Raw genomic sequence first — 22,625 nt, forward strand, 5'->3', positions numbered from 1 at the left:
GAGAAACCAAAATCTCGGACGGTTTCAGGCACAAGCCCTCAGCACTCCAGGTGTCAATCCATCTCCCATGTCTCATTCTCTTGGGTGCCTAGCTCAGCACTCTGCTCTCACCATCTGTTTCCTGGTCTGTAAAGGCACCAGCTCACGCACTCCCACCTCAGGACCTTTGCATGTCTGTTGCAGCTGCCTGGAAATGTATTTCCCCAGCACTCACATGGCTTGCTTCTGAGCTCTACTCCAATATCACTGCCTCTGGGAGGCATTCCCAGGGCACCCTGTCTAGAACAGTCCTCTGACCCCAAAGCCTAAGCCCCGGATCCCTGCACTTTATCTTCTCTGCAGCTCTAGCCTGGAATGCTGCATGCAGCCTCCCTGGAGGTTCATTTCCTGCCTCTCCCTCCAGAACATCAGTGTCACCAGAACAGACTTGGCTTATGCAGGTGTGTTCCCAGAGGCTAAGACAGTGCCTTCCCTAAAGTAAGCACCCAATAAATGTGGTGTTTGTCCTCGAGTGCAAAGATGAGCATGCCAGGTCCACGGAGGTTTGCACTGGAAGGTCAAAAGCAGCTGGGAGCCACTTGAGTGTCTGCGCCAGGGGCTGACACAGCACAGGGAGACACAGTCACAGCAGATCTGTGTGTACTGACAGGAAGCCACCAAATAGGATGAGCTCATTCTGGGTTAAAAAAGAACCAACATATATTTTTAAAAATAAAGGTGGATTCTTCCAATACATGCCTATACTTCTGGGTGCCTTGCCCTGTCTCCACAAGCTGGGGACCAGCAGGCACACTGTGGGGCATTCATGGAGCAGGACCTACGGTGGGGACAGGCCACCCCCTCCTACTTCTGCATTTTTGGCACTTGTGAGCACATACAATGACATTCATAATAAAAATGAAAAAAAAAAAAAAAATGTAAGAAGCATCTGTCAGTATTCAAAACAGACAGCTGCCGCCCATGACTGAGGATGCCCAGGTTTCTGTGCAGAGGTCTGTCCTCCCACTGCTGCTGAGGGAAGACCAGAGAACTAGCCCTGGGAGCCTCAGTCAGGCTAGGAAGATCCACCCCTGGCAGGGTGGGGGGACTCAGGCTACCCAAGCTACAGACTGTCATCTCCTCTTCCTGGGGCCTACCCTCTCTTGGCCTGGAGGCAGGAATAAGGAAGGGTGGGTGGCAGTTCTTACAGCCAGACATGCAGGCTGCCGGGTGACACCTGGTGACACCTAGTGCCTGTCCTTAACACTGGGCCCCTATGGGGAAGTAGGTGTCCTCTCTGGGCCTCCATGATCCCGCTGGACCCAGCCCTCCCCTCCTGGCGCCCACAGTAACTCCTACAGGCCTCCTCCCCTCCGAGTGAGCATCTCAGGATGGGAGTGGAGGACTCAGCTCCAGGCTGCTCCAGCCAGGGCCTAGCCCCGAGTGTAACAGAGAAGGCTCCACACTGCTGTACTCCAGTGGAGATGCGAGCATCAGGAGAGGCTAAGGAACCCCAGTAGTTAAGGCGCCTTAGACAATACACAGGAGCTAGGTTGAAAGGGCTGCAAAGACAAACTAATTGCATATATCCCTCTTGTGTGGCTTTTCCTTTAATTGGTACCTCGTGCTAGTTTGCAAAGGACCACTCAGGTGAGCAGGAGCTGCCTCCTATACCCAGGGGCAGAGTGCACAGAGTATCCCTTCATTTCCAGGACTTCGGGGGATCCTGGGCATCACAGAGAGACAGCTTCACCACGAGCATCCTGAGGTCACCTTGTGAGAGGTGTGCACGGAGGAGTCTGCAGCTGGGGCCTGAGTCTGACAGCGCACGTGGAGAGGAGGATGGTGAAATAAGACCTCCAGGAAAGGCAGAGGGCCCTGGGATCGGTTCAGAACCTCCTGATTTTAGAACACTCCTTCAAGAAGAAAAGACAAAGCAGTGCCTTTTATCTTTCTCATTATTATCCAAATGGAAAGCGCTAATGGGATTTTTGTTTCTATTGTCACCCACATTGAACATCTTTAAACACCCACTGTCAGCAAAATATCAATCACCCCTGGAGTTATTGGCAGAATGGAGTGAATTCATGGTGAGAGAGCCACTTCCGTCAATGAACGGACACACTGGAGGTGCAATGGAAAGTTATTTAAGATGAACCAAATGCACTTTGTTAATTGAGGAGAGCAGGGGACAAATGGGGTGTCAGTGGACACGGCCGAGTGAGTCCGTCTGCAGGGTTGGTGGCCACAGCCTTCTTAGAAGGCAGTTGGACAGTGCTGGCAAAATTAAACATGCAGGCTACCTTTCAACCCAGCAGATTTAACTTTCAGAATCAGAGACAGGCCCAAGCATACCATACATACCGGCACACACACATGCACATACACACAGATGGATGTTACTGCATGGGGTGGTTCTAAAATGAACCACCAGAGACCATCTAAATGCCACCAAGCAAACCCTGGCACCTCACAGCATGGGATACGATGGGGCCACTAAAAAGATGACATATGTGTACAGCAGCAGAGGCTGCTCTCCCTGGCACTGGTGACCTTCTGAGCTGGACAACTGGTCATGGGGTCGCCCCACGCACTGTGGGATGTTCAGCAGCACCTTTGGGCTCTACCCACTAAATGGCAGAAACACCATCACCTCCTCTGTGTCACTCCACGATGTCCCCAGACAGACGGTGCCTGATATCCCCAGGGGAACAAACAGTCCCTTGTCTAAGAACCATAGGTCCATGGTCTGACAATGGATGGGTGTTAGCAATTATTGTTGGGCAGAAATAGTGAGACTGAAACAGTAAAAATATTATGAATCCATTTTTACAGCAATAACTGAGGACAAAACGTTAAATTGTTAACGATGGCTGCTTCTGAAAGAGGGAGACTATCCCTTGTCCTTTTGTATTTCTACATGGATTGAATTTTTTGCAATAAGCATTAGTAGTTTCAATTTTAAAAGTCTTGATAACACACCAAAAAGACTGGCACACGTGGTCGTGCGTGCTTGTGTGTGTTCCCATGTGCGAGCCTCTGAGCGCTGCTCACAATGGGATGCAAGTACGCCCTTGCCACTCGGGAGGCGCCTCGTGCTCCCTGGAAACCAGCAGATGTTTCTCTCAATTACGGATTTTTGAGAGCCTGGTGTTTCCTGACATGAGCCGGGACGGTGGGCGGTGCCCGGGAAGGGGAAGCGAATTGGGGCTCGGTCTCCAAGCCTCTTGGACAAAAAGCGCCGCTCTGAATCGCTCTGACTCAGGCAGCACAATGCGGCCGCATGTATTTAGCCACTTCTCAATAGCTCCTCATTCAGTCCTACGGGCCTCATGGATGCCTGCCGCGTGCTGGAGAGCCCCCACAGGTCAGCCCGGGGACGAGGCCTCGGCTCTGACCCAGTGTGGCTTTGCCTTTCAGGAGCCAGAGTGGCCCAGCCCATCCTGGTCTCGCCCGGGTTGAGTCTGTTGGCCAAGGTCGGGCTTCAGAGCGGCTGGACAGCCCTACAGGGGTAGGGCAAACTGTGTCTGGACCTTATATACTAAGATGTCTCTAGAATGTGCAATACTCGGGGTATAATTTCCCCTACACCCTGTCCTCTTCCTTTCCCCCCAACCCTCCCCCCCATCCTCTGCTGCCCTGTCACGCTCCCAGGAACTGAGTTTGATTCAATAAACACTTGGGAGCAGAGATTGTCCTGTGGCCAGCGGGAGTCCTGGAGCCCACCTGCCTGAATCCAGTCTCCAACTCTACTCCACCCACGGCCATTATGTGACCTCAGGCAGTTACTCATTCTCGATGCCTCAGTCTCCCCATCCATGGAAGTCCACCGGCCCCTACCTCACGGGCTGTCTGCTGCGAAGTTGGGGGTGGGGAGTGAATGCACATTAAGCGCAGTGAGCAGCTCTGTGCACAAACAAGGGGTCAGTAAACATCATATGTCATTCACGAGGGCCACTTGCCCCTAGGCCCACCTCACCAGCCCTCCTGGGCCCTACCCCCAGCCCCACCCCATCACCAGTTGCCTCCTGGCTGCCTGCACATCCCTCCCAGCTGCTGCACCCTGGCTGCCTTGTGATCGGCCCTACTGTCCTAACGCTGAACCTCTGCCCAGACTGATGAACACCCAGACACCCGCCCTCCCTCCTCCAGCTGACAATCTTCAGTGGCTGTGTCTAGCCCCACCCAACTGCCCAGCCCCTGTAGCCACTTCCTTCTCTGGCAGTTTAAAACTCTCCCATGTGGTGGTTAATTTTGTAAATATCACCCAAGACATCTGCTGTAACTTCTAAGAAAATGCGTAAGTCACGAAGTGGCCTTTCCTCGGTCTGAGTTTTGTTCACTGTGCTAGTCTGGCCATCCTGCCAGGAGCAACATCCTCGGCCCACGGCCTCCTCAAGGCTGGCATGAATTCAGCAAGCAGGAGCCCGTCTGCCCTCAGGGAACCCCTGCATCTTACTACTCCTATGAGGCCACACTCAGGCCACCACCAAGCGGGACTCTCAGCCACAAAAAGAGGGTCCAGCACATGGCCATGGTGGTGCTCAGGCAGCAAAGAGAATAGAAGTTGGTCAACATGTGACCAGCCAAGTTGCCTCCAGGGCAGTGCAGGGCTTGAGGTATGCACCTGGATCTGGCACCCACCTGTACCCACTGCTGTGTGACCCTGAGTGATGGATTCACCTCTCTGGGCTTATTTCCCTGCCTGTGCACCCCGTGACCAAATGGGGCCTCACATGAGCAACTGATGTGAGAATTCCATGGAAAAATGGCTCTCACAGTGCCAGGCTCATGGTAACCACCCCCGCCCCCCAAGTGACAGATGCTGTTGAGATGGTCTTAAAAGTCATTAACATCATTACCATGGAAGTGGCCACTCTCACCTGCCACTTGAAGGAAAGGATGTGGTGACACCCTAACTTCCAGTGTGTCTATAATTGAAGGAGGCGGTTAAGGATGTAATCACAGTTCAAAGAGGTCATAGGGCGGTGCCAAACCCATTAAGATTAGTAATCATCTAAGAGACCCCAGGGAGCTCATTCTGTCCCCCACCCCCTCCTGCATCCACCTCAGGATGCAGCCAGAGGTGGCCTTGACAGAACCTGCAGTGCCCTGAACTTGGACTTCCCAGCCTCCAGATTGTCAAGAAAATAAATATGTTGTTTAATAATTATCGATCGTAAACCAGTGGGGCTCTGCGGGTCAGGCACAGGCAAAAACAAACTGTCCCTGACCACTCCCCTGCCAGTGGCATGCAACTGTTTAAGCCACAGAGTCCGCGGTATTTTATTCCAGCAGCCTAAACAATCTAAGGCACCTGTATAGACAGAAAGGGCAAGAGGAATGGAAGTCAGACAGGACCTCAGCACAGCAAGACACTGGGCTGCAGAAAGCCAGCTGCACCCTGGGACAGATCAGCCACCTGCCCTCGGTCTCCATGCAGTGACCCTGGGCATCTGACCTTATTTTCCATGAAAGACATTTCCTCTGGGATCTAACTCTATCCTGGGGACTACTCATTCACTTGAGCAGTGCATACCTACTTACTGTGGACCCACCATGCATCATGCCCTGCACCAGGCACTGGGGATTCATGGAAAGCAGGGACAGGGCCCTGGGACTGGTGCACTATTATTTCTGCCCATTTGTTCTCTCTGGAGCAAAGCAATTTGAACTTGGCCCCCATAAACCTGACAGGGCTTACTTTGGGATCATCTGAATCTTTGAAAGCCACTCTGACAACAGTGACGGAGCAACAGGTGCATCACGCGCCTCCTGTGCTTCGTAAGAAGGGGTTTCTGTCATCGCAGAAACCCCTTCTGTGCCCTAGTCTTCTTATCACCCCACATTAGGGATAAGGGATCCGAGGCTCAGAGAGGTGCAATAGTAAGACCAAGGTCACATAGGTTTAAGTGGCAGGACCAGACTTCACTCACACCTGGGACACTAAAGCCTGGTGTCCTAACTATCATTCTTGCTAGTCACACGTGTGGACAGCTCAATACAAAGCAGCAACCACAAAAACCAGCCTCCTGGCAGGCCTGACTCCTAGGCCAGCAGTAACCACTCACCTCTGCTGATGTCTCAGAGGAGCAATGGAAGGTCAAGGCCTGAGTCCATCTGGAGGGCCATCTTCATCACAACACGAATGTCCCCCATGCTGACCTGCTAGCCCCGGGCTGTAGTCTAGATCCTCACATTTATGTAGGACTCAGAGTCCCAAGGAGGACCCCTGGCCCACAGATGAGGCAGTCCTCGCTGCAAGTCTGTTTAGTTTTGTAGAGGAAGGAAGGGCCTAGGAAATAACGCTGGTTACACCTAGAGTTGGATGCTGAGCAGACCACACAGGACAGCGGCCCACGGCAGGGGGATTCAAGGGGGGAGGACAACCTCATTCCTGAGGGGGTGGGGGGCGAGAGCAGCCAGGTGAGCAAATGTCCGCCTGAGGGGAGTCTGTATGTGGCATATGTGTCCTCTCTCTCGGGGTGCTTATCTGTCTGTCTGTCTGTCTCCCGTGTCTGATTGTCTGGGGTCTAAATCTGTCGAGTCTCGCCCTGTGTCTCCATCTGTAGGAGTCTCTTCCTCTTTCTTTTTCAGGCAACAGGCAAAACAGATTCCAAGAAGGAAGTTACAAGCCTCCCAGACGCCAGCCGCCTCTCCTGTCCCCACCCCACGGGTGAGGCTGTTCTAGCCCTTGGTTTTATTTCCTTTTAAAATAGCAACTTCCAGAAGCAGAAAACCCCAAATGACAGAAAGACCAAAGCTCTGACCAACTGTTCCATGAAGGAAGCTTACGGAGGACCCTTTTCTCCAAGCTCCAAAATGGGGACACAGAGGCAGGAGGCTGGACTCTGAATTTGAATCCAGATGTGGCCACCCCCTCTGTGACCCTGGGTGGTTAGACAGTCCCTTGCCACTGCTTCCTCATAGTAAAGCACGGATCAGCACCCAGCTCACAGGATCCTGAAGGATGGGCTGGGCGGGTATATACGCACTAGCTCTCTAACACTAGCTGGCACACAGTAAGTGCATAATAAATGGTGGCCATTATTAGATTACTAAGGGAGGTATGATGATGTCAGGCTAGCATTTACTAATGATCTGTGCGGCTGCCACTGAGCAGGCAAATTCAATTTATGGGATCACAAGTGGTAAGGAGAGAGGGACAAAGAAAAATGGCAAGAGAAATCGAGAAACCGGGACAATCCATCAGAAGCCAGAGCTACACGGGAGCTCATGGTGCAGTAGGCTGGCAGATCCAGCCAGAGGGAGGCATTGCCCTGTCCTGACGGTCATCCACACGGGACCATGGGCTGAGGCTGGGAAGCATGTGGGGGTCACTGCTCAGGAATAACGGTTTGTCTGCATATTCTCCTTGTCTCCCCGCCTCCTCTGCTGCGAACACCCCACTCCAGTTCATTCTACCCCACCAGCCAGAGCCATCTTAAAAAAAAAAATCCACTGAATGACTCCCCATCACTCTCACCCAATGAGACCCACCTCCTCACCATGCTACCCTCTCTCCTTCCCCTCACTTGCCATGCTCCAGCTAGCCTAGCCTCCTTTCTGTTCCCACCTCAGGACCTTTGCACATGCCATTCTGTCTGCCTAGTGCTCCCCCACCCCCGTCACTCACCCCAAATGCAGTCAGGCCTCTCCTCTCACTCTGCATCTCCCGACGGCCTGCCTTGGCCACGAGGGGCATGAGGGTGGATTATTCTGGCTCTGGGACCAGCTCTCTGTTTCTGCTTCCTTATCTGTGCCATGGGGCAAACAACGGCCCTGCCTGGCTGGGTTGTTTGTAAAGGGCCCAGAAAGCACCTGACAACGCAGGAGGCACTGAGTGTCAGCTACTATGAGAAACCACCTTTGTTAGTTTGCTCACTTGTTTATGGTTGATCTCACCTCATCAGCAAAAAAGCTCCGTGAGGGGGCCCTCACTATCCCATTGGTGCTATATCCATGGTGGTTAACACCAGGGCTGGCACAGTGAGTTGATCTCAATTAATATCTGAAAGAGGAAGGAACCCACATCAATTCAGCAGGACTCACATCTTTCCACAGAGGCTGCAGGAGGGCACGGGAGTTAAGGAAGAGTGAAGCGTCCATAACCGAAACACGCAAATAGCACATGACCCTGCAATTGCACTCCTGGGCATTTATCCCAGAGAAACGAAGACTTTCATTTCATGTTCACGCAAATGTGCGTGAGTGTTCATAGCAGCTTTACTTGGACTAGCCAACAACTGGAAGCCACTCAGAAGTTCTTCAACAGGTGAACGGCTAAGCTAATCTTGGCACCTTCAGATCTTGGAACACTACTCAGCAATGAAAAGGAACAAACTACTGATACTACAGAAACATGGATAATCTTCAGAGTAGTATGCCGAATGGAAAAAACCAATCTCAAAAGGTTAGATACGGAATGATTCCACTTACATAACATCCTTGAAATGATGAAGTTACAAAAACGGAGACGAGATCAGTGGTTGTGAGGGGTGAGGGAGGTGGGTGCAGCTCCCTGTGATGGGGCTGCTGTGTCTTGACCGTGATGGCTACAAAAGTCTGCACACTTGATAAAACTACATAGAACCAAATACACACACACACACAAATGAGTGTGTGAACCTGGGGAGCCCTGAATGAGGCTGATGGCTTGTATAAATGTCGAAGGCTGGCGATGGCTCTGCCCTGAGGTTACGTAAGACATTACCACCGGGGGAAGTTCACCGATGTGCTCATGGGATCTCTCTGCATTGCTTCCAACTGTATGCTAACCACCAATTATGTCCAAATAAGGCTTTTTTCTGAAAAAGTGAACTGTCTGGGAGGACCCCAACCCTCGCTGTCACTTGGATCACCCTGGCAGAGCTCAAGGCCACCGGCCGTTAAGTGATCCCCAGGGCACGACCCAGGCCTGGCACTGGGAGGGTGGTTCACTGCAGGGGGAGGGAAACGCCAAAACAGAAGCTGCTTTCCTCTCTCCCAGCCTCCCCCGTCTCCCGCTCACAGCATCTGCCATCTGGCTGCTGCAGCCAGCCAAATGAAACCATCTCTAGGCTGTCATCTTTCAACTCGCAGGTCTGGCTCCCAGGTTTGAAGATTAAATTCTAAACATGTCATTTAAAATTTAGAAATGAAGAAAGAAGATTTTAAGTACCCTGCAAGCATTTGCCTCCTATTGTCTTCCCCACAGCCATGAGCAAAGAACCTCCAACCTCTTTCCTAAGGGTAGGTAAGAGCCGAAGGAGGGCGAGCAGTTTGGGGTTTCCTCATGTAAAGAACCCCTGTGTCCTCAGTACCATGCGAAGTATGACAGTATCAGTGTACTGCCAATGTAAAGTATCACTGCAAACTGCCTCTCCAATACAATCAAATATCTCTAATACAACATGTAAAGTCTTACCACATCCTCAGATAAATTGTCACTCTACAGCATCAATGTATCACACATAAGAAAACTGCAAACTCGGGCGGCGCCTGTGGCTCAGTCGGTAAGGCGCCGGCCCAATATACCGAGGGTGGCGGGTTCAAACCCGGCCCTGGCCAAACTGCAACCAAAAAATAGCCGGGCGTTGTGGCAGGCGCCTGTAGTCCCAGCTACTCGGGAGGCTGAGGCAAGAGAATCGCTTAAGCCCGGGAGTTGGAGGTTGCTGTGAGCTGTGTGAGGCCACGGCACTCTACCGAGGGCCATAAAGTGAGACTCTGTCTCTACAAAAAAAAAAAAAAAAAGAAAGAAAACTGCAAACTCCACTGCCAGTGACCACTTCAGGCGCAGAGGCGTGAGAAACCTCAGGGATCTCTGAACAACATGGGTGTCTTGAAAGAGGAGCGTCCTTCTGTCTTCTCAGGAAGACTACACGGGGCTGGAGTTGGGTGTGACAGAGTGGGAGGGAGGACTTCCTTAGACAGTGTGGTCAGGGACACACTTTCTGGGGAGGTGGCCTCTAAGCTGGGACCTAAAAGATGAACGTGGACTCGGAGAACACTTCTGGGGCTGATACCAGGCCCCAACACAAATGACAGCAAGTGCAAAGGCCCTGGGGTGGAAGTGTTCGTCTCTGCCAAGGGAAGCAAGCCCGTGCTTCTGGGGCCCAGGCGGGGAAGGTGGCTGCTCCTGGGTTGGGCAAACTTGCACCGAGACTTGTGAAGGATGACTGTGCACGCGTGTATCTGAGGCAAAGGTAGCACAGACGATGTGAGTTTGAAAATGATTCAGGTATCTTTTTCAAATGTGATTTCCCAAAGAAGTGTACACATCAGAATTGCTGCGAAGGAATGTGGGAGCTCCGTGTCCAACAGACAAAACCACCTCCTTGCAGTGGCCGGTCCAGGGAGTCTTTTATACACACTCCATGGCAGATGAACAGACTGTAGCAAGTTTTAGCTCCTTTGATGGAGAGATCATTAGTTTAAATAAACACTTACACGGAAGGCCAGGATACAATATTTAAGGGGGAGGTGACCTGGTACTGAGAGTGATTCGGAGATTCCTGGAGTGATCAGGGTTGTAAATGACCCGCAGAGAAATGCTGGGAAAGGACTAAGCCTTGATACTGGGTCTAGGGGGTGGAATGGCCCTGGGAGCCCCTGAAATGGGTCAAATGAGAGGAGGAAGGGACCAGACAGGGTGAGGAATTGCCCAGAGTTACAGGGCAATTGCTGCAATTGGTCAAAGCCAGCAACAACCAGTGCCTGTTCTGGTCCCTTAGGTATAGGCTGTCCACACTGGCTTCCCTGGTCAAGATGAAGGTCACGGGGGCTGAGACCTGGCCCATCTTGGCCAGGGAACCTTGGTGGCATGACTGAATGGTGACAATCACTTCTGTCTATCCAATGCTCAGACTGCCAGTGGAGAGAGCTGCAGCCATCACCCACACCTGACAGATTAAGAGACAAGCGAGAGTGTTGACCCACCTGCCCACAGCCAGACAGCAACCTCGAGGGCAGCTTAGGGCCAAGGTGATGGTTCTCACTGAGGATGGTTTTGTCCCCAAGAGACACATGATAATATCTGCAAACATCTGTGGTTGTCACAACTAGGAGGGGGTGTTATTGGCATCTAGAGGGTCAGGGGATGTGACTAAACATTGGCCAGCACAGGAAAGTCCCTCACAGAAAGAAGCACCCAGCCCAAGGTCAGCAGTACCAGGTTGAGAAACTCGGGATTAAGAAGACAGTAGCAGGGTGACGCCTGTGGCTCAAGGAGTAGGGTGCCGGTCCCATATGCCAGAGGTGGTGGGTTCAAACCCAGCCCTGGCCAAAAACCAAAAACCACACAAAAAATAAATAAAAATAAAGGCTCTTTCTTATAAAAAAAAAAAAAAAGACAGTAGCAAAGACCCACAGCTCAGTGCCTGGCAGGCTGCACCTGCTCGGCGACCGTCAGCCGGGCAACACCTGATTCCTAATCAGGCCCCAACACAAAGACAGCAGCGAGGACTCAAATCACACAACTGGTGTGAAGAATAAGAACAACCCAGCCCACAGATCTGATCTGAAAGCAAACGACGAGGGAAAGGCGCTCACTCGTGTCACACTCGGATCCCAAATTTCTAAAAGCGGGAAGCAGCAGCCACGCTGACCACCAAAGCATTCCTTCTGCCAGGTACACAGTAGGTGCTTCATAAATGCTTGTGACGTGAATAAATGAGTGAGGGGAAGTGATGGAGAGTCATCTGTGCGAGGACCTGAGCATGGATTCACGGGCTCTTCTCTGGAGGAAGGGACGTAAACACTAACCACCTTTGGGAGGCAGGTCAGCGGGAAAGGGACGGAAGGGGTTTCCAAAGCGGGAAGTCCCTCTGCAGGAGAACCAGAGTCCAGGGACAACTTCCAGCCTCCACCCTGTACACAAAGGTAAAAAGTGCCTTTTTACCTCACAGGAGACCAGAAGCTGGGGAGCCTCTAAGAAACCAAGGACCTTCATCCAATCTCTACAAAGACCTGAAATTGTCCCAGGTGGGGGGGCCTGGAGAGCGGCCTCTGAATTGCAAAGCTGAGTTTTCTGGCTGGGCAGCTCTGCATGGCGATCTTTACAGCTGATGCCCAAGACCTGAAACCCAATCTACCCACCACAGGTGCTCTCAGGAATAGGGTGAAGTGTAGTCTCACACCCCCCAGAGCACAGGAGTTCAACGCCAACTAGAACTGCCTGGAGCTGGGGATCAGGAAGGGGTCTGAGGCAGAGCAAGAGGTGATGAATTGGCGGTGCCCGCCCTGAGCAGGGCGGGGCAGCTGCGAGGTAGGAATCCATGTTTGCTCCTGGCTGCTCCAGCGTGTTCCATCCATCTCAGCTGAATAACTGCGGGTGGTAATGAGAACCCCCAACCTCCATCGCTGCCCCCAAACCAGCCACCTGTCGGAGATCCTGAGGCCACTGCAGCCCTGGAAGGGACCTCCTTCCTGCCCGGGAAGGAGCCCCGTGCTAGGCAGGCAGGGGCAGAGTGCCAGCTGCCTTGGGCCCAGTTCCACTCCTGCAACATGCAGGTGACAAGAAGACAGAAGCTCTCCAGGGTTTTCTCTTCCTGACACTAGAGTGAGAAGAACAGGGACTGACAGAACGCAGATGCCCTCTGCCTGGGCTGTCCTGGCAACAAGAGGGGAAGGGGAACCTCCCAGACCTTTCATTTAAAAAAACATTATTTTGAGATACTCGTGGTTTCGTGTACAGCGTAAGAACTATGTGCAGCAGAGATCTACATATACAAAACGCCCAGTTTCGCTCATCGCAAAACCCTATTACTTCTTGTGTTTTTCCCAGATGAATTAGAAGTTTCTGTACTTTTTAGTCAGTCCTCATTTCACAGCTGAGGGTCCTGACTCCCTCAGTCACTTCTCAAGATGACACAGCCACCTGGGAACGGGGCATGGTCACCACACATCTCTTAACAGAGCCTGCTCAGCCTCTCCCCCTCCCCTCTGCCTGAGCTTCTCCCCACAGATGACTCCTCATCCCTCAAGTCTCAACAAAAGGGTCAGCCCCTCCAGGAAGCCTTCTCAGAGTCCCCCTGGGGAACAGTCACAGGACCCTGCTGTATCTCCTCTCCCAGGCATCACCAGTATCTGACACTGCTCCTTGCCTCCCCCAGCTAGAACGCCAGCTCCCTGAGGGCAGGTTCAGGCCTGTTTCATCTGTTACCAGCCTGTCTCCAGCTCCTTCAGAGCTCAGCTATTGATAAATGAACAGGCAGTGGGCCCTGCCTGTGACATCAGGCCCAAGCTCTTTCCTGGCCCACACAGAGCCACATGTGATTAAAGGGTTCAGAAGGGCTGGAGCAACATCTTCTGGTGCTGAGAGGAAGACCAGCCCCACCATCCCTCCTCCATCTGACCTCGAGCAAGCTGTTCTCTATCCATAAAATGGGGAAATAACAGCCTTTTGCATTTCTAAGTAAGAGGTGGCCACTGACTACAGTCCCAGACCCAGGTCTTCTTGGAGTGTTATCAGTTGCTCGGCCAAAGGCGTTTCCCAGGTCCAGCCTCCAACTGCCCTAAAAAGAGCATCTTTCTTAGCTGTCACCCCACACACCTGGGAGACGACAAAACACACTGATGGGAGACACAGCTGTGCCAACTGGCTGTGACCCACGCGTCTTCATTTTTGATCTTTTAAAAAAATCCCCAGAACAGCACCCACTCCCTATCAAGAGAGTCTGTGTCCCCATTGCCAGCAAAAACCAACTCCTCCTGGAGGAAGAAGTTCAACCGAGGAGCTATAAATACTTCTGCTAAGCGCTGCCGGGAGCCGGGCTTTCTGCATGAGCAGGCCCCGCTGAAAAGGAGGGCGGCGAGCCAGATTTGTTTCGAATTATGAAAATAGATGTTGTCTCCCCCCACATCTGTTTTGCCTGACAAATGAGCAGTGCTTTGCCTCCTAAATAAGGCAGCACACCAAGACCAGCTCGAAACTCCGGCTTCTCCAACTCTTCAAAGAAGAAAAAGTTCAGGCCTCCCAGATTTGAGCTTTAACAACTAGACTTTTTCCAATGTCGTCTCTCCAGCAGCGGGCTCTTGAGGCGTGTTTGCCGCACGCAATGCCCTTCAGCTTGGATCTCCCTGAGCACATCGCAGCTGCTCACGCCACAGGGAGGGGGACATCCCCGCTGCTCTTTAAAAGAGGACCAGGAGACGATCAATTATAAAAACTGCAAATAAAAAAAAAGTCCCCATGCCCCAAGCTGAGAGTGCGCATTTCTGATATGCCAAGAAAGGCTGATTTTTAGAGGGGGACGTCAGTGTTGCTGCCCTTCATCTCCCGACACCATGCTGGCTCGGTGACTGGGTTAACACTGCTGTAATCACTTTCCTTTAATTATGCTAAGGATATGTCTGCTGGCCGAGGACCCAGTACTTAAATGCCCATCCTTCCCGAGCGACACTCTACTTGGGATCTTCATGCCAGCAGGTCCATGTGCATTGAAAACTTGGTGATGCTGCTTGGGCCTCTGTAGTCTGTTCCTATCGTTTTTTAAAGGCACCTCCCACCCACCCCCAAATACTCCGCTTTGGATTATTCTTCTTAAAGATGTCATCATTATGGGAGAGCAGGGAGAGAAATCTCAGTGATTGTGTAACTTAAAGCATCACAAACTCAGTCACCCAACTGTCCCCTCCATAGGGTGAGAATTCACAGGCACTAACAGGACTCGAGCCAGCCCACACCTCTTGGCCTCAGGGGCAGACTGAAGCCTCTGACCCATGGGGCCTGGCACCAGGGGAGCTGCAGTTCGGCTGACCGCTCCTGCCTGGGGGTTCTCTGTCTGGGGAGTTGAAATAAAAAGATCAGGTTAAGAAACCCTGAGTATGCTGAGATACGTCCAGCAGCTGAAAAGTGCTCTCTCCCCAAACCCCCAAAGAAAGTAGACTGCCGCGCTGGGTCTGCTTCCAGGTTGGAATGAGATGTAGGTGGGAACCCAGGAGACGTCTGGTTGGCCGCCCACCGCTAACTCCCCTTCTCCCTACCTTCTGTGCCTCCTACCACGTAAAAACCAGAGGGCAGACTGATGACCTCAGGCGTCAGTGCAATTTATGGCATTGCATCCAGGTCAACAGCAATGACAACAGTTTTCAAGGGGAGTTGTTGGGGGTCTGGCTGGGAGGGGCAGGGCGAGGTTACCTCTTCACCCCTCAGCCCTTACTTAAGAAGGAATCTCTGGGGCTGCTTCCTCCTGCCCATAACACAGCTGGCCAACTCAGCTCAATTTCTTAAGCCCATGGGGCTTTGTGGCCTCCTGACAAGGGGAGGGGAGGTTGAGGACCACCCCGACCCCCCACTGCAGAGTCTATGATGAGGAAGCCCAAAGCAGGCCACCTTTCCAGTGGTGGGAGGACAATTGGTATTTGGCCTCTGCACCGATTCCTGTGGGGACGGGTGATGGGTGACTGGGGAGACCCTGCAACCCCACCCCACAGCTTGTCCCCTTTCACTCTGAGAACAATGACCTAGTCGCTATGGCAGTGAGGTTAATTAATGCATCTATTTGGCAGAATGTAAACCCTGGACCCATTCGATAGGCTTGATGTTTTTCATCCTTAAGAAGCCAACCTGTGGCGTCTCATTAAGCCACAAAACACAAACATCATAAATACAAAAGGAGGAAGAAGACGCGGAGGAAATTGTGGGGAGGGGATGGGGGTCTCTGCCCACTCCTCAGCGAGGAGAAAACCTGGAGTGTCACATTTTTCTCTTTTTTTTTTTGATGATGGTATAAAATTAGCACAGTCAAGTAAATGTGTTATAAACACAAGGCCGCTGCCAGGAGGGAAGCGCCTTAATTTAAGGGAAGGAAGAATGGCTGGAGACTACTTTGGGGAAGGGAAGGCCATCAAGTGGTTGAAGAGGGTGGCGCCTGCAACCCTCCCAGGCAGCGTAACCAGAGGGAAAAACCACTTCCCCCCCACGTACATCTGCAGGACGTCTAGACAGTCATAAAGAGGACAATTAAAAAAAGAGAAAAACTGCAAGCTGCACTCTCCTCGCCAGGGTCTCCACCCGGCTGCAGCCCCATCGCTAACTGCCCGAGCAGGTGAAAAATTATAAAAACACGAAAAGCCAGTGCAGGGTAGGGGGAGGCCAGGGGAGTCTGGGCCGAAAACAGTTTATGAGCAAGTGTTTTGAAATCCCGCTTTAAATAAGCCGGTAAATGAATTCAACCTTGTCAGATCTCTCTCCCTCACGCAGACCAAATATTCCGCTGGCGTGCTGTCTAGACACAGATAACAAAGGACTTTTTACAGCGCGCAGAGACGCGCTGACAAAGTAGCCATTTAAAGATGCAGTATTGCTTTCTCCGTCTAAAACGATTTGTCAGATGGACTTAAATGAAAATGCTAAGTTATCGGTCTGGTTTGGGGTCTGCTGGTGGACAGGGAGGGGGGAGGGGACTGGCCGTTCCAGAGAACTGGAAACCATCAGCTGTGATCGGGCCGCCCTCCAAGATACTCTTAAAATAGGACTGTCCATGGCTGACCAACAAATAATTCTCACTCTTCTTGTTCTAAGAAGACGCCTGCTAAAATACTTCTAACAACTAGTAGGGGTAATGTTGTAGCACTGTTCACTTAAAGGATGCGTGTGGCAAAAAGGATTAAAGTAAAATGCCCGGGAGGTATTTGAAAACTTGTCTCCACCGCTTCTGGTGGGATGTAAATGTCACTTCCAACTTTGCATTTTGCAAGTGGAGCTCCTGTACACTAGCTGTACAAAGGGCCGTAAAATGACTTTCTTACCTGGGAAAGAAGGGCAATGTTGGAGGTAGGCCAGCTGTGAGGTTGATCCCTCTAAACCGGGGAGTGGGCCCTACTCAGCCAGATGGGGATCAAAGAAGGGAGGGACAGGGCGGTGCCTGTGGCTCAAGGAGTAGGGCACTGGTCCCATATGCCGGAGGTGGCGGGTTCAAACCTAGCTCCGGCCAAAAACCATAAAAAAAAAAAAAAAAAAAAAAAAGAAGGGAGGGACAGCACGAAGGTGGCCCTGGAGCCTCAGAACAGACGTATGCCAACCTCTCCCCAGATTACAATCTGGGGCAGATAGGTAGGGACAGGTCTCTCAAATGGAAGCCTTCTAGTTCCTTCCCCTTGGGATTGCCAGTTTCCAGTGCAAAATCTGCTTTGCCTGCTAGGTGCCCAATGAGAGATCACTCATTCCACCAACCTCTACTGCTTCTCTGGCAGGGTGCTGTCCAAATGGTCACTGTCTTTAGAGGCCTGCCCCATTAGTTGCACCTCTTACTGGAGACTTGCCTGCCCTCCTTCTGTCCCTTCCTCTCTCCCGTGTTGTGGGGTCTGGATGTCCCCAGCTCCACCACTTCCAGGTTGCATAGTCCAAGGCAAAACATCTTTCTGAGCCTCAGTTTTCTCAGCTGTGAAATGGGGCCCCGACCACCTGTCATAAAGACTGTTGTGAGGACTAAACGTACTCATGCCAGCAGCCATGAGCACAGCACACTGACCTCTTTTACCGGAGTCCCTGGGCAGCTGCATTCCCCTTTCTGAGCACTGCTGCCCTCACCTGTGAGTGGGGTGACAATGGCCTGCCTCAGTCACATGCAAGGAGGAGGAGGGAATGACAGTGTGGACAGAGGAGTAGCGCTCAAGGCTGAACCACGATAGGCACTCCATAAGCAATCTGATTGCTTACTGTGTCTACCCGATGCACTGGGAGGAATGCAATGGCACAAACCTTCAGGGAACCCCCAGCTGATGCTCAGAGCACCTCCCCCCAAAGTGAGGGGAGAATCCTTCATGTCAAGAGGACCAAGGACTCGAGTTTCCCCTTTTTTGTTTCTGGTTTTTACACTTTCATTTTTAATAAGACGGTAAATGAATAACCTGTTCCAAATCTCCTCTCCTCCAGCAGTGAACATCCCACGGGCTCCACTGTCTGTGGGCAAAGCTTCTGATGTTACCCCAGACACGGATGTGTAGGCTCTGGGAGAGATCTGCTGATGCGGAGATGGGGACTCTGAGCACTGTTCTCTCTTGTAAAGGGTTCAGCAGAGCAACTCCCTACTTCCAGGTGGTGTCCTGGGCCTGGGGCACATCTGAGGCTCTGCAGCAATGGCATGTCAGAGACAGACCTGCCATCGAAGAGATGGACCTCAAAGCCAGAGGCAATAGGACTTGTCCAGTGTGGCCCAGCCAAGACCAGAAGGAACGCAGTGATTTGTGATTTCGCCTATACACACCCATTGCTGCTTCCCGTCTGGTAACCAGGGCAGACATTACTAATCAATCACCACACTCCTTCCCACAGAGCCTGCCTCAACCTCGGGAGCTCCACTCCCAGGGACAAGGAAGGCTCTGCTCTCCTCAGGCAAATTAAACTTTGGCCAACTCTCCCCCAGATATAATCATGGGGAGTTGTTGACCTCAAAGGAAACAATAGAATATTCAGAGGAAGTATGAGCAAATCAGCAAGACAAGACCAGAGACACTCAGGGAGCAGCAGGAACAACTGGGCCCAGGAGTCGCTGCAGACATCCTCAGAAACATCTGGCCTCCACAGCTGTGCCCACCTGGGCTGGGCCAGCCTGCCTTCCTCAATCCCAAACACATCTAAATTTACAAGATTGAGCAATTCTCTCCACTCTGCAGGTTCCTCATCCAGGGACACAAATCTGACCCTAGCTCTAGAACCTTGCACCCATCCTTGGTTCTGTGTCTCCGTCTTCCCCTCTCACTGTAAGCACCAGAGGTCAGGCCGAGTGGTCCAGGCCTCTGCAACCTTTGCCTTCACCATGACCTTGGGCCCTGCCCCTCACTTCTACCTGGTGCAGCCACCACCATCGGCCCCCTGGTATCTAGCCATTTAGAGAGGGTGAGCAGCTGGCCACATCACACAGCAGAAAGTCAGGGGCAGAGCCAAACCCCACCTGCACTGACCCCAGGGCAGAACCCTGTGCGCCACTGAGCCACCGGCTTCCATACTTGCCCACCTCAGGTGCTTCTCTTCCTGGCCAGCAGCCTGGCCACCTCAACCCAGGCTCCATTGGAGGGGTACCCGGTGATTCTTTCCTATTCTAAGATTTCCATTTTCCTGCTCAGGTTAAGTGTAACTGCCTTCTATTCAGCCCTATTTGAGTGGCAGGTAGCATGTTGGGGAGGGGCTCTTGGGGTGTGGACTGAGTTAAATTAGGGGTCCTTGGCCTCGGCCTGACCCACCTTAGGAAGTGGACACTCCTGTGCACGGCAGGCTGTTTAGCAGCACCGCTGGCCTTTACCCACTAGATGCCAGGAGCAGTGCCTCCATGCCCCTTGTGTGACAACCGGAAAGCATCTCCAGACATTGCCCAAGGGGGCAGCTGAGAACCCCAAGGTGACAGTCTTACTTAGGAAGCCTCTGAGAATGGCTGGTGGGAAGGGCTGAACAACAGCCACATTGCACTCACTCTGCAGGCAGGGAACAAGAAGCACCCCAAGTCATCCCCATGTTCTCCCTATGAGTAACCACGGTGATGGCGCGTGGCTCCATATTACAGACGGGGCACCAGGGCCTCCTGGAGGTACCAACCTTGCAAATCAAGAACTAAGCCTAGAGCCAGGGCACAAGTTGGAGGTTCTGCGTCTCTTCCTGGCCAGCACCCGATCCTCAGTATCACACTCAGAGCTTCTTGTCACCAATAGGGATGAGGTGGCTTTGGGGTCTGTATCTTCTTGGGGATGTTTCCATCTGCCCTGCCCTTTGGGAGCATCCAGACACCGTGTGCATCCCAAGCAGGTGAATGTGGCCACATCTCTCCCACCAGGGGCCGCTTTGGCTCAGACCTGGCTGAGCACTGCCTCAGGCCTTCCAGCCTGCTGGCAGCCTGCCCCTGGCTTATTGGCACAGGCTGTGGGTTTTATTTAGATGGTGTCAGCTAAGCAGCTCTGGGCGCATGGGCCTGAGTGGGCGTCAGCTTGATTGGGTTTCAAAATGCGCGTCTGTCAGGGGCTGCCCCCATCATTATGAAGTGGTGCACGTCTGGACAGTGGGCTTGGTCACTCGCCAGACAGGCAGAGGGAGAACCGGCCGTCTTCTTTGAAGCCAGTCTCCCTTCACCCATGCCCCCACCCCTTTCTTCTGTCCAGCCCAAATCCTACTTTCTGGGGCCCTTCCCCAACCCCTGACCCTTCTGAACAAAAGGGAGGACAGTGTCTAGGCCGCCAGTCTGGACATGAGAAGGGGGCATTGTGTGAATGCCTGGCCTTCCCAGGAGGAAGGGTTGGTCTCGGGGCGGGGGTGGGGGGTGAGGTGACAGGAGGCTCTGTCCAGTCCACCTCTGGGGCATCATGCTCTGACCATCTCTCCTGGGACAGAGATGGGGCTGGAGCCCAAAGCCAGGAATCAGAACTGGGTCACTGCCAAGACTGGACATACTGTCTCCAAATCAAGCAGGAGGAAGCCCCTCTGCACCTGCCTACAGGGACCAGTTTGAGGATGGTCCTCAGAACAGGGCCCACGTAAGTACCAGCTGTGTGTCACGGAGCTCGCTAGAAGCTTCACGTGCCTTCTAGGCTGGGGTGGCCACTAGGAGGATGGCCTTGTCCTGTGGGCAGGGCAGGGGCCATGACTGGCTGGGTGTGTGACCCGAGCCCATGCTCACCCTTTCTGGGTCTCAGGGACCCCTGTCTGTAAAGAGAGGCTGTGGTCTTTCAGCCTTGTCTAAGGTCCAACTCAGAAGCTCCGTACATCATGGGTATAGCAGCTGCACTGCTCAGGCTGATGTAGGCCCCTGACGGAAAAGCAGCCGCACACAGGGCAGCTGAGGCCCACTGGGTGCTAAGCTTCTCCCAACACCTAACTGACTCCTCACCTTGGCTCTGCAAGGCAGCAACCACTGGCATTGCCTGTGTTACACAGCCTGCACCTCTCCACCTCAGCCAGCTAGGCACCGGGGGTCAGGAGAGGCCCCCCACCCTCCCATGGGCCTCCCACCCAGTAGGTCCAAGGGAGGAGATGCAGATTCAGGGAAGGGGCTGGGCTTAAGGCCCCTGCAACCTCCACCGTTGCCACCAGATCTCTAGCAGCCCTAAATGCAGATGCACTTAAGAATATTATCTAGATGGGCGCAGTGGCTCAAGCCTGTAATCCTACCACTCTGGGAGGCCAAGCAGGAGCATCGCTTGAGCTCAGGAGTTCAAGACCAGCCTGACTAAGAGTTAGACCCTATCTCTACTACAATTAGAAAACCTAGCTGGGCATTATGGTGGGTGCTTGTGGTCGCACTTGGGAGGCTGAGGCAAGAGGATGGGTGCCTCTCCATTTGGGAGGCTGAGGCAAGAGGATAGCATGAGCCCAAGAGTTTGAGGTTGCTGTGAGCTACAATGACACAATGGCAAGCTACCCAGGGTGACAAAGTGAGACTTTGTCTCAAAAAAAAAAAAAAAAAAGAAATGAATATTATCCACAGACCAAAGTTGTACCTCCAAATGTTAGGACTGCAGGCATTTTGACCTCTGCCTATCATTTATCAAATTCTTCAATTTTTTGGTTAGATAAGGGGTATATATCACATTTTACCATCAGAAGGGCTATGCAGGCTCGGTGTCTGTAGCTCAGCGGTTAAGGTGCCAGCCACATACATCAGAGTTGGCAAGTTCGAATCCAGCACGGGCCTGCTAAACAACAATGACAACTACAACCAAAAAAAGAAAAAAAAAAAAAATAGCTGGGCATTGTGGCGCTTGTAGTCCCCGCTACTTGTAAGGCTGAGGCAAGAGAATCACTTAAGCCCAATAGTCTGAGGTTGTTGTGAGCTGAGATATGCTAATTGACTCTTGAAGCCTGGGAGCAGGGCATACAGCCTACCTGGGACCTGCAGGGTCCTTTGGAAACAAATGTTAGAAGCTTGGAAAATAGACACATACACTCCAACCGTGACATTCTGCCTGAGCTCTGTCCTGGGAAATGCCAGAAGAGGGGGCAGAGCTCTGGACTCAAGTTTTGTAAATTCGAACAACCCCCAGCTAATACCATCTGTCAGAACCTCTGGGGTGGGACCTGGACATCTGTCAAGTGCTCCCCACAGTCCAGAGGTTCTCAAACCTAGGCCTCCTGGAGAAAACATGTTACATACAGTGCAGGGTCCTGGGCTCACCCCATCTCGGTTCTACATGATAGATGCCGATGCACCCACACTCCGAGATCTGGGGCTCCAGCTCCCCACGGGATGGAGGAGTGAGGTCCAAAGAGAAAGGCAGCCCTGGTGCCTCCCTGTCCTCACCCTTGGACCTGTGAAAAGCTGGGCCACACATACAGGTTTTCCTGCTTTCTCTCCATCGGCGAGCCTGGAACATGTCTGTCCTTTCATGGCTACGGCTTCAGAACATGACGCCCAGCACACAGTAGGTGCTCAGAAACAGGCCAAGTAGATTCACAAATGGAGTGAAATGTTGAGTGAAATTACCCGCCAGAGAGGCTCCTCAAGACACACAGAATTACAGGGCCACCATGCCTCCTGCCCTGACCCCCGACAGCACAGAATGAGGCGGCTCCCTCCTTGACAGCACAGAGGTGCCTTTAGCAGAGGCACCAGGCCAGGACTCAGTGCTCAGTCACAAAGGGTCTTGGGGTTGGGGGCGAAGGGGTGCCCAGGGTAGGTCAGGCTGCCAGGGGCAGGGTCTAGAGGGCTGGCTGGTACCCTCATCCCCTCTGTGGGGTGGGG

At 52.6% G+C, this 22,625-nt stretch overlaps 1 protein-coding gene across 4 annotated transcripts in view; it reads right to left on the minus strand.

Annotated features, from left to right (window-relative positions):
• Nucleotides 1-22,625, minus strand: part of PMEPA1 (prostate transmembrane protein, androgen induced 1) — a 58,975-nt gene that overhangs the window by 17,371 nt on the left and 18,979 nt on the right. The window contains exon 1 of one of the 4 annotated variants that reach the window (XM_053574086.1): nt 6,051-6,511. The exons of the other annotated variants lie outside the window; for them this stretch is intronic. The gene's annotated coding sequence lies outside the window, so the exon portion shown is untranslated. Of the gene's footprint in view, nt 1-6,050; nt 6,512-22,625 lie in introns of those variants that run through there. 4 annotated transcript variants of the gene reach the window in all.

The sequence above is a fragment of the Nycticebus coucang genome, chromosome 21 (genome assembly GCF_027406575.1).
Source record: "Nycticebus coucang isolate mNycCou1 chromosome 21, mNycCou1.pri, whole genome shotgun sequence".
In the NCBI taxonomy this organism is placed as follows: Eukaryota; Metazoa; Chordata; class Mammalia; order Primates; family Lorisidae; genus Nycticebus; species Nycticebus coucang.